General features: G+C 40.2%; 1 pseudogene; it reads right to left on the bottom strand.

The window, feature by feature from the left end:
• Positions 1 to 7705: 7705 nt before the first annotated feature.
• LOC122903532 lies at positions 7706 to 9625 on the bottom strand (annotated as a pseudogene).
• Between the last annotated feature and the right edge of the window lie 542 nt (positions 9626 to 10167).

The following is a 10167-nucleotide window of genomic DNA, read 5'->3' as shown; positions in this document are numbered from 1 at the left end:
TTCCACATGTAAGGGAGATCAAACAATATTTGTCTTTCTCTGCTTGGCTTTATTCTCACTTGGCATCATGACTTTCAGGTTCAGCCATGTTGCAAACCACACATGGTTTTCTCACTTGTTTTTTCCCTTTGTTGAAAGACCTGCGGTGTGCCAGGTAGAAAGAAGGTGTACTATTCGTGGGTCCCAGAGTGAAGCCAAGTAAAACTGAGCTGAAGTCTAATTGTATTAGACAGTTAGAAAGAAGAAGCGACAAGTAAGTATTCCCTGTTGTAAGCCCTTGCAATTCCGGATTGTTTGCAATCCTTCTTTACCCTGGCTGATCATGCAGAAACACACTCATGAATATGGTACTTTCCATTAGCTGCAGAATAAAACCATATTGTCCTTAGCATGACACACAAGGACATTCAAAATTGGTCCAATGATCTGCTCCTCAGTCTACTTCTCCTGCCAGCCCGTACGGAGATATTTTATTTAATGCACACAGAAAATGGTAACATCAGAACATCACTCTGAACCCCTGTTTCCACCTCTCTGAGAGCCTGTGTGTCCCTAGCACCTGACCTACGGAGAAACAGAAATTGCTTCTGAATCCAGTGAATTTAAGGTGGGACTTACAGCTTACTATTAAATGGTTTACAGAATCGCTGGAAGGACTAAGGGAACCAAGGAGTGGAAGGAAGCCTGTCACACCCCAGAACCGGCTGACAAAGGAGCCACTGCTTCTACCACATTCACCAAACTGCCTTTTCTGTGTGGAGGCCGCCCCTCCAGCTGCCTGCTGCTAAGCCATGCCACTTCCGTGACAGCTGATGCCAGTGTCCCAGGACTCTTTCCTCCACCCCATTCCATCCTCAAGCCTCTCATACGCGCCTGTGGTTGGCAAAGTCCAAATCACACCCCCAACCACCAGCTGCAAGGTCGTCTGACAAATGTTCATAACTCCCAGGCTTGCGATCCAGACGGGCATCTTGGAAAGAGGTTGGAATAAATGCTGATAGGATCATTCCTTCATGATGGGATTAATGTTTTTATAAGAAGAGGAAAAGACCAGAGCGTGCTCGCTGGCTCTCTCTCTCTCTCTCTCTCTCTCTCTGTCTCTGTCTCTCGCCCTGCTCTGAGGATACAGTGAGAAGGTAGACACCTGCAGTTGGGAGGAGAGCTCTTACCAGGAACTGAATTGGCCGGCACCTTGATTTTGGACTTCCCAGCTTGCAGAACTGTGAGAAGTAGATCCACGTTAAGATCCCAACCCTGTCCCAGCAAGGTATTTTGTTGCAGTAGCTCAAGCTTCCCAAGGCAACCCTCCATAAAGAAGCTTCGGGCATCTTGTTTCCTGAAGACGCCTCCAGAGGTGTAGAATGTGAATCATCATTCCCATCTCTGAGATGAGAAATCTGAGCCTTGGGCATGCCACGTGGTGAAGCCAAGACCAAAACTCAGGTATGCTAGATACTTGCCCAACGCCCCTCTCCCTAAGCCCAGGAATCTAAATTTTTCTGTGCCAGGCCCTAAGACTTTGAAAATCTAGGCTGACAACGGCTGTTTCGAGGCATAAGGGCGTTATCAGAGGTGTGGGAGAGCTCCCCCAGGAACAGCCCGCCCTCCCACAGGGCGGGAGAGTCAGCTGCCGGGAAAATAATTAATCCTCAGTCCTCTGATTCCTATTAGGATAGTGTCTCTCTCATTTGTTATCTTTAAATGAAGTGAAGTGGGCGCTATCAGCAAAGTGGTGCTTCCTCCTTGGCTTGTTGGGAAGTTGGGGGGAAGCAAAAATATTTTCCACATTTTGATTTTCACTGGAAATTTTCACCAGAAGAGATAAGTCTTTGTGGGCCATTCATAGGCCTAGAAAATCCTACTTGCTGTTATACAAATCTAAGCAGAAAGGAGAATTGCTGATTTCCCTGGGAAATAATGAAAAGTCATTAATGCATTGATGCCTATGTGCATTTAGGGTTTCAGAGTGAGAACACTATTATAATGTTTTCAGTGGCATTTTTGAGAAAATGATTCACTCCCAGGCCAAAGAAGAAATAAATTTTAAAATTTGAAAGTCTGAAATATTAATTTCATAGCCTCTAAATCTAGAAATTATTAAATCCTGGAAGTTTAAGCCAGAGGAAATCTCAGAAATCATCAGTCTGGTAGAATTTAACCAAATTCAAAGCAAGAAACTCTTTGTTCAAATAAGATTTTATGGAGAATTCCCAACCACAGAAGAGCAACATTGTTCTTAAAGAAGTGGGGCCAGATGGTCAAGTCTGATGCATGTGACCACTTTTTCACAATGTTCCCACCCCCGCCATGTAACCAAAGAAAGCCAGGCTTCAAAAAATCCAGTTCCAAAGGCACAGAGATTGTCCAGCTCAAGGCCATATAGGGAACACTGGCTCTGGAACTTGGACCCACACCATCTGGTTTTTGTTCTTTCATTGAAAAATCCCTTGGACTTTTCTTTGGTGACTTTTGCCGATCTCCCTTTGCCCCATGTTCAAACACTCACAGGCGCTTCTCACTGTAGCTCCAGAGTCATCCCTTTTTGCTAGTAGATCTGCTGGGTGTCCTCTGACCTTGTGGGTCTTACCTTCTAGGCCCAGCCATTGTGCAAAGCACTCAGGATTCATGGGTGACAAGATAGTGTTCCTGACCTTAAGGGGTGGGAGGTGGGGTACAGTGGATTGTTGAGAGGGGAAACCCAGAGACAGCCAGAAGAATGAAAAGATAAAGACATGGTCTTTAGAGCAAATTCTAATAAATCTCGTACAACTCCTGGGACATGTTTTCCGTGCCCAGCTCATCATCTTTTAGGACTTGGATAGTTAAAGAGATGGAGCACGATAAACCATCCTTTCTCTACCCAAGCACTGCTCCAAATCCTCCAAATCCTTCAAGGCAATGGCATCGATTTGCATAAAAATTAAGTTACCTGATAGAGTTTTCTCAAACTAAGGTTTATCTCCCAAAGTATTTCTTAACCTTTGGCATCTACTACTGCTTCTCTGTCACTGGAGTTAACAGATGGCAAAATTAATGAGCAAATAGCAAAAGAATATTTATGCAAGACGTAGAAGCAAGTGATCCCGCTCAGGTTAGCATCTTGTTCTTTTGTGACCCAAGGGATCAAGGCGTTATGCTACATCCATTCGTACTGTATAAGCTGTCCTATGTTTGGTGAGGATAAATGTTAATTCATATGATAATGAGAATATAGATTTTTATCCTCAGATATGCTTAGGATATCTCTGCATCATTTTTATCCTCATATATGCTTAGGATATCTCTGCCCACTATAATAATAGTGGTAGTGTTTGAAAAGATAATAGGTATTGGAGAGGTGGGAGAGGGACTTCATCGCATATACTTGTTTATATGTAGAAATTTTTACCATGTGTGACTTTTTGGTTTTCAAAAAAATTACAATTGAAATACATGTGCTTTGAGCATACTGATGCTGGGGTCTCACCTCACAGGTTCTGAGTATGATCTGGGCACTGGGGTTTTTACAGGCTCCCCAGGTAATTAGAACATGCAGTCAAGACCAAGAACTGTTGCTCTCTGCTTTTATCAGAACTCTTTTCTATTATGTACTGATAACTGTAATTATTTAAGGCAGATGTTCCTAGATTTTTTGAGCAAGGAAGGGCTCCTTGAATGTCTGAAACTCTCATGGCTTTTCACATAACATATTTTTGGTATGTGTTGATTGCAAAAAGATCAAATATACAAAATTACTAACAATTAATTTTATTAAAACTGAACATATATTTGAAAAACAGTAGTAAGTATATAAATATGGGTGAGAAGCAATACCAAGGCTCTTTATGGGTAATTCTACATTTTTATATCTTTTCATCTAAGACTCGTGTATGTATAGGTACAAAATCTCCTTGCAAAATTCCTGGTTCCTTAGAAGTCCACAGCCCACAAAGTAGAAGTCACTGAATTTAGGAATTGCTTTTCTTGGACAAGATTGTTGGGAGACATTTTGACCTCTTGGGTGGTAAACAGCAAACAGCAGGTGTTTCCATAGCATTGACTTGAGATCTACTTGTTTTTTGTTATTGTTTTATTTAAATTTCTACCCACGTTCCAGTATTCTCTAGAATACAAACTCTGCCTTGCAATCCTATTTACAAGCTTTGCCTGAATATGCACCAGGCTTTTCTCTCTTGGTAAGTTTGCTGGGGCCATTTGCCTTGCTTGGAATTATAGCAGAGCACAAACCCTCGTAGGCCTCCTCCATCATAATGATGCCCCTGCTTAACCTAGGTTTTCATGAAAACCCCTCTTTTCACCCTTCCTTAACCCTGTGAGGTGACCAGCCCTTTTCCTGTTTGAAGTCAGTCTGGCTTTTCTCTTTGAAGATGTCCTGGCTCTCTTGAATTGGATGTCAATGGAAAGGCACTATGAGGATTTTTCAGAGCTACTGGCTGCTTTATGGAACCCAGGGAACCTTTGGACCTCCTCTGTAGAATGACAGTGTGAATATGAGAGGTGCATCAGAAGCTCATTAAAAGTAAAAAAATTGCCAACCCTGAATGCTCCATGCCATGTTACCCCCAATTTTACAGTTATGAATTACATTTACTCTTTTTCACTTCCAATCAACCATCAAGTTTCATTTGAGCAAAATTAACAGATGCTAATCTAAGAACTATTCAATATATTGGATTTTCTTAGATATATTACCACACCATGGTACAGGGTATGATTTTTACTAAGCCTTACACATTTTTCTGTCGGTTTTGAAAACTATGGATTTTTTTCTCCTCTCTTGTGCGTATCTGACTCTACCTTAAAGTTAAAATTCATTAAAGAAACAGAAAAGTAAAAAAAAAAAAAAAGAAAGAAAAAGAAACAGAAAAGCGTTTCACCCTTTGAATGGTGCAATATATACATAGCTCAACTTGTACCCAATTTGCAAGCAAGCAAGATTCCATCCATCCATCAACCTGTAGTAACTTTTATTTAATTGTATTTTAAAGGCATATGAGGTGGAAGTAGTAGCTGAAAAAGAGCCAAAATAGCCACATCACAATTAACTAATAGTGCCAAAGGGTTCACCAGAATTTGCTTTTAAGTCCTCGAGAAGAATGGCTTGTTCTTTTATAGATTTTCCTCTTCAGCTGTTTTTCAGCCATCCCTGTGAAATTGTTTTATAATAAAGTTTTCCTCTCTTTCCTCTTTTATATCTTTTTATTTAATCACGAAAGTAATACATGTCTATTATGGAGTATTTTGGAAGAAAAATTATGCATTTAAAAAAATCCTTAAAATCCCATTATAATTTACTATTCAGAAATAAGCATTAACATTTGGTTGCATTTCCTTTTCTCCTTTTTCTGTGTAAATGTGTGTGTGTGTGTGTGTATATATATATATACATTTTTGTATATACATACATTTTGTATATACATACAAGTGTATAAACAAAATAGAATATAGTATGCGTATGCATCTTTATGTTCTGCTTTTTGTTCTTAAAATCTATTATTAGCATTTGTTTCCCCATCCCCCATGTCCTCTGTTCTCACATTCATTCCCCCAATTCCCGATCTCATTTCCATCCTGTCTCCCTACTTAGAGTTTTCTCCATCCTCAACTTGCTGCCTCCTAGTCTATCCCCAATGCTGCAGTCAAAGGCATTTTTTTCCACTATGGTACCAATCACTTCACTCCCCTATTTTAAAGCCTTTGACATGTTGTCTCTTTGGTCACAGGATAAATGCAAATTCTCTTTATGTCCTGTATGATCTTCACCTCCCAACTCGGGCTTCTCTTTCTATCATAGCCAGATGTTCCCTCTCTCCATATATTTTGTGCTGTTGTAGCATTTCTCAAAGTGTGACTCACAGACTACCTGCTTTAGTGTACTTGGGGAACTTTTAAACAATGTGGAGTTTGAGATGACATTCTAGGTGCCCTGATCAGAAACTCTAGATGTCATTCTATTTTCAATTAGGTCTTTAAGTGGTTTTTTTTTACATTCTTTAATTTGTTTTTATTTATTTATTTATTTATTTATTTACATGTAATGTATTATTTGGTTCAGGGGTACAGGTCTGTGAATCATCAGTCTTACACGATTCACAGCACTCACCAGAGCATATACCCTCCCCAATGGGGATTTTTGAATACTCTACAACATGGAAAATTCTTTGCTAAGACCACCTAATAGAAAAATTAAAATCGATTATTTAGGCTTTTCTCATCCACTTCCATACCCCGTTGGATCCTCATTGCATTGCTTTGAAGTCATTTTTTTGTGGGGTTTTTTAAAAATTTTATTTATTTATTCGACAGAGAGAGAGAGATCACAAGTAGGCAGAGAGGCAGGCAGAGGTAGAGAGGGAAGCAGGCTCACCACTGTGCAGAGAACCTGATGTGGGACTTGATCTCAGGACCCTGAGATCATGACCTGGGCTGAAGCCAGAGGCTTAACCCACTGAGCCACCCAGGCACCCCTCTTTGAAGTCGTTTTTATCATCATTCTACTCATTCCACAGATGAGGAAACTATTCAGATCAATTGAAAACTTGAAGAGATTTTTCCAATCCACACTACCAATAAGATCTAGAGATAATATAACATTTAGTCTGCTCTTTCCTGAGCTTTCTACTGTATATTACCAGATTCCCACTTTGATCTGTAAAGGGAGAGACTTTGTAAAGGAGACTTTGTCCTCCTTCAAGACCATGGTGTCTACAGATGCTCTCTCCATAGCCCCGAACAAACCACCTTTCCAGTACACATGGTTGGTTGGCCTTCTACCACAAACACCTACGATTCTCTGTTTAATATCTTTCTTTTGATCTGAGCACAGGCAGGCTTGAATGCCAGAGAGTCAGAGCCCCCAGGAGCCAGTGGCAGATGGGAGCTAGAGGTAAATGTTACAGCCTTGTCACCTGGAGTGGGTGAGGGGACTTTGAGGTGTGTTCTACAAAGACACCCCAGAGATGTTCAAGTGGTGCACTGCTTCGCAAAGCTTCCTTTTATCCCCTTCCTTCCCTCTCCCATTTCACATTCTCATTCTGCCCTGGTACTTTCTGGGAATTACCTGCTAAGGAAACTACTTGAACTCACATCTTGTCTCTCAGTCTGCTTCAGGAACTCAACTTAAGGCAAAGACCCAGCTTTTAAACATGGCTTTTGAATTTCAAGTGACAGAAACACAAATCATGCAGTGATAACAACAACAGAAACTAATGCACATAGCTGAGAAGTCCAGGAACAGACCTGGCCTCTGACATGGTCAGCTGCTCACATGCAAAGGACGTTAACCTTTCTGTGGCTCTCTCTCTGGCTCTTCACCTCTCTCCCGGCCCTGACTTCCCTCTGTTTTGTTTTTCTTCATATCATTTTATTCTCAGGAAGTCATGATGCTACCTGAGGCAAAAGGAAAAATGTGCCCCCATTAATCCATATTTGTATACATTTTTAATGTCTAAATTTTTTTCCAGAATTAGATTTTTATTTTTACTTTTTTTATTGTTGTTGTTTAGTTTTCTTTTCATAATCATAAATTTAACTCTGCAATCCAGCTGGAAGACTTGGAAGGGAATAAGGACAATATGGAAGCCATAGAATGGTAGCAAGAGTACAAAGATTATAGGTTGTTTTGAGCAGATGGGGCTAAAGGGGTACTTTCCTGAGCCGCAGAAGGAATGGTTTTGTAGTTAAGATAAAACACAAGTCAAATTTGTTAGATTTGTCCACAGTCAGCAATGGTGACCTTCTTGCTGATCTTCTTGCTATTCCTGGACCCAAACCGCTCCATGGCTTCGGTAATATCCATGTTGTCTTTCACTTTGCCAAAGACTACATGCTTTCCATTCAGCCACCCAGTCTTAGCAGGGCAGATAAAAAACTGGGAACTGTCTGTGTGGGGTTCAACATTTGCCACAGACAAGATGCCAGGGCCCATGTGCTTCAGGATGAAATTCTAATCGTCAAACTTCTCCTCATTGACGGACTTGCCACCAGTGCCATGATGGCCTATGAAATCCCCATCCTGGCACAGAAATCCCAAAATAATCCTGTGAAAGTAGGAACCATTAAAACCAAATTCTCTTCCTAATGCTCAGAGCATGAAAGTTCTCTGCTGTCTCTGGAACTCTATCCCAAGGGCTCACTGTCCACAATGATGTTGAAGAACATGGTAGGTTGACCATGGCTGGGAGGTGCAGGTGACTCTGGGATGATGGTGTTTGCAAGGTCTGGAATTAGATGTTTAAAATATTGATGATGAGTTTGCTTTCACTAGAGTTAAATTGTAATAAATTATCTTCAGAACAAATAAAATACTAATGCTTAAAATATTATTCTGAGTTTTAATACATATGCTTTTCAATTTTTTCAAGATTTTTTCCAACTACTCTAATATTCTAGGGAAAAAATGGCCATTAAAAATATATAGAGAGGCACTTAGGTGGCTCAGTCAGTTAAGCGTCTGCCTTCGGCTCAGGTCTTGATCCCAGGATTCTGGGATCGTGTCCCACATTGGGCTCTTTGCTCAGCAGGGAGCCTGCTTCTCCCTCTGCCTACCTCTCTCTCTCTGACAAATAAATAAATAAAATATTTAAAAAATATATATCAAGGGAGAACATTTTTCCTTTTACCTGAAGCTCCAATAGAGCTCAATATATTATCTTCATTTAAAATTTTGATATTTTGTCCTAAATTATTTTAATTAATTTTCATTTTTAAAATGTAAATTCAAATTATAATCTATCTTTATTTCTGAATCTTTTTGGCACATCCTCAAATTTTGCAAACTGGTGTAGCCACTGTGGAAAACGTCTGGAATTTCCTCAAAAACCTAAAAATAGAACTATCTTATGATCCAGTAATCACACTACTGGACATTTACCCAAAAGATACAAAACACTATTCAAAGGGATACATGTACCCCTGTGTTTATTGCAGCATTATCTACAATAGCCAAATTATGGAAGCAGCCCAAGTGTCTGTCGATAAATGAATATATAAGAAGATATGAAAAAAGAATAAAACCTTGTACTCCTGGGGCTAATAATACATCATATGTTAATAAAAAAATAAAATAAAATAAAAGAATGAAACCTTGCCATTGCAACAACACGGAGTGAGTTAAGAAATACGCTAAATGAAATAAGTCAACTAGAGAAAGACAAGTACCCTATGACTTCACTCACATACAGAATTTTAGAAACAAAACAAATAAGCAAAGGGAAAAAAACAAGACAGAAAGAGCAAACTAAGAAATAGACTCTTAATTATAGAGAATTGACTGTTGGTTACCAGAGGGAAAGTGGGAGGGGGGATGAGGGAAATAGGTGATGGGGATTATGAGTACACTTACTGTGATGAGCACTGAGTAATGTATAAAAATTTTGAATCATATATTGTACACCTGAAATGAACGAAACACTATATGCTAGGAGATTAAAAGATTAATATAAATTAAATTAAAATAAACAAATAGGTGCTCCCTTCTTATGACCACTTCAAGAGAATCACCACATCTCTCCGATGGCATGATCTGTCCAGTGGTTGAACTTGCTGCTAATTTGGCCGCATGGTTAGCGGCCCAGTCCTCTGCTGATCGGGGCTGTTGTACCCTACCTGTAAGATGCTTGCTCATAGCCCCCTCCATACTATCCAGGCACTCACAACTTGAGTATATTTGGGAACAGGAATCTCTTCTAATCAGGATGGTAGCTGAAGCAGTTCTCACTGAGCAGCTTATTTCAGCAAAAAGATTTCAACCTAGGGCTCCCTCCTCTTGAGTTGTAGAATTCTCTACATGAGGGCCAGAATTTCTCAAATTGTTTCATCCCCTCAAGACCACACTGCTCATCTTCTTCCTGTCTTTGAACTTAGTGCATAGCCCAGGACTCCTCAGAAAACTCTGCACTAGTTCCTTTAAGAGGGATACTAACTGACACTTTGCGTTAATTGATCTCTCCAGTGGAAGTAACCATCTCTTACCCATGGGATCACTTCTTACACATCCAGGGCCACCAGGCACCCCAGTGCCCTAGCCCACTCTCCTGAGCACAGGAAGAAGACTGTCAGTTACCTAGGGCTCTCCATAACAAGTCCTACTGACCATCTCCTTTCTCAAGGACTACTGCATTTCCTAGAATCTAACATCTTTTCAGAACTCCGTTTAGTTTTCTTAGA

Source organism: Neovison vison, chromosome 3, assembly GCF_020171115.1.
Source record: "Neovison vison isolate M4711 chromosome 3, ASM_NN_V1, whole genome shotgun sequence".
NCBI classification, from domain to species: domain Eukaryota; kingdom Metazoa; phylum Chordata; class Mammalia; order Carnivora; family Mustelidae; genus Neogale; species Neogale vison.
The sequence above is the reverse complement of the archived record's forward strand: the minus strand, read 5'-3'. Positions and strand labels throughout refer to the sequence as shown.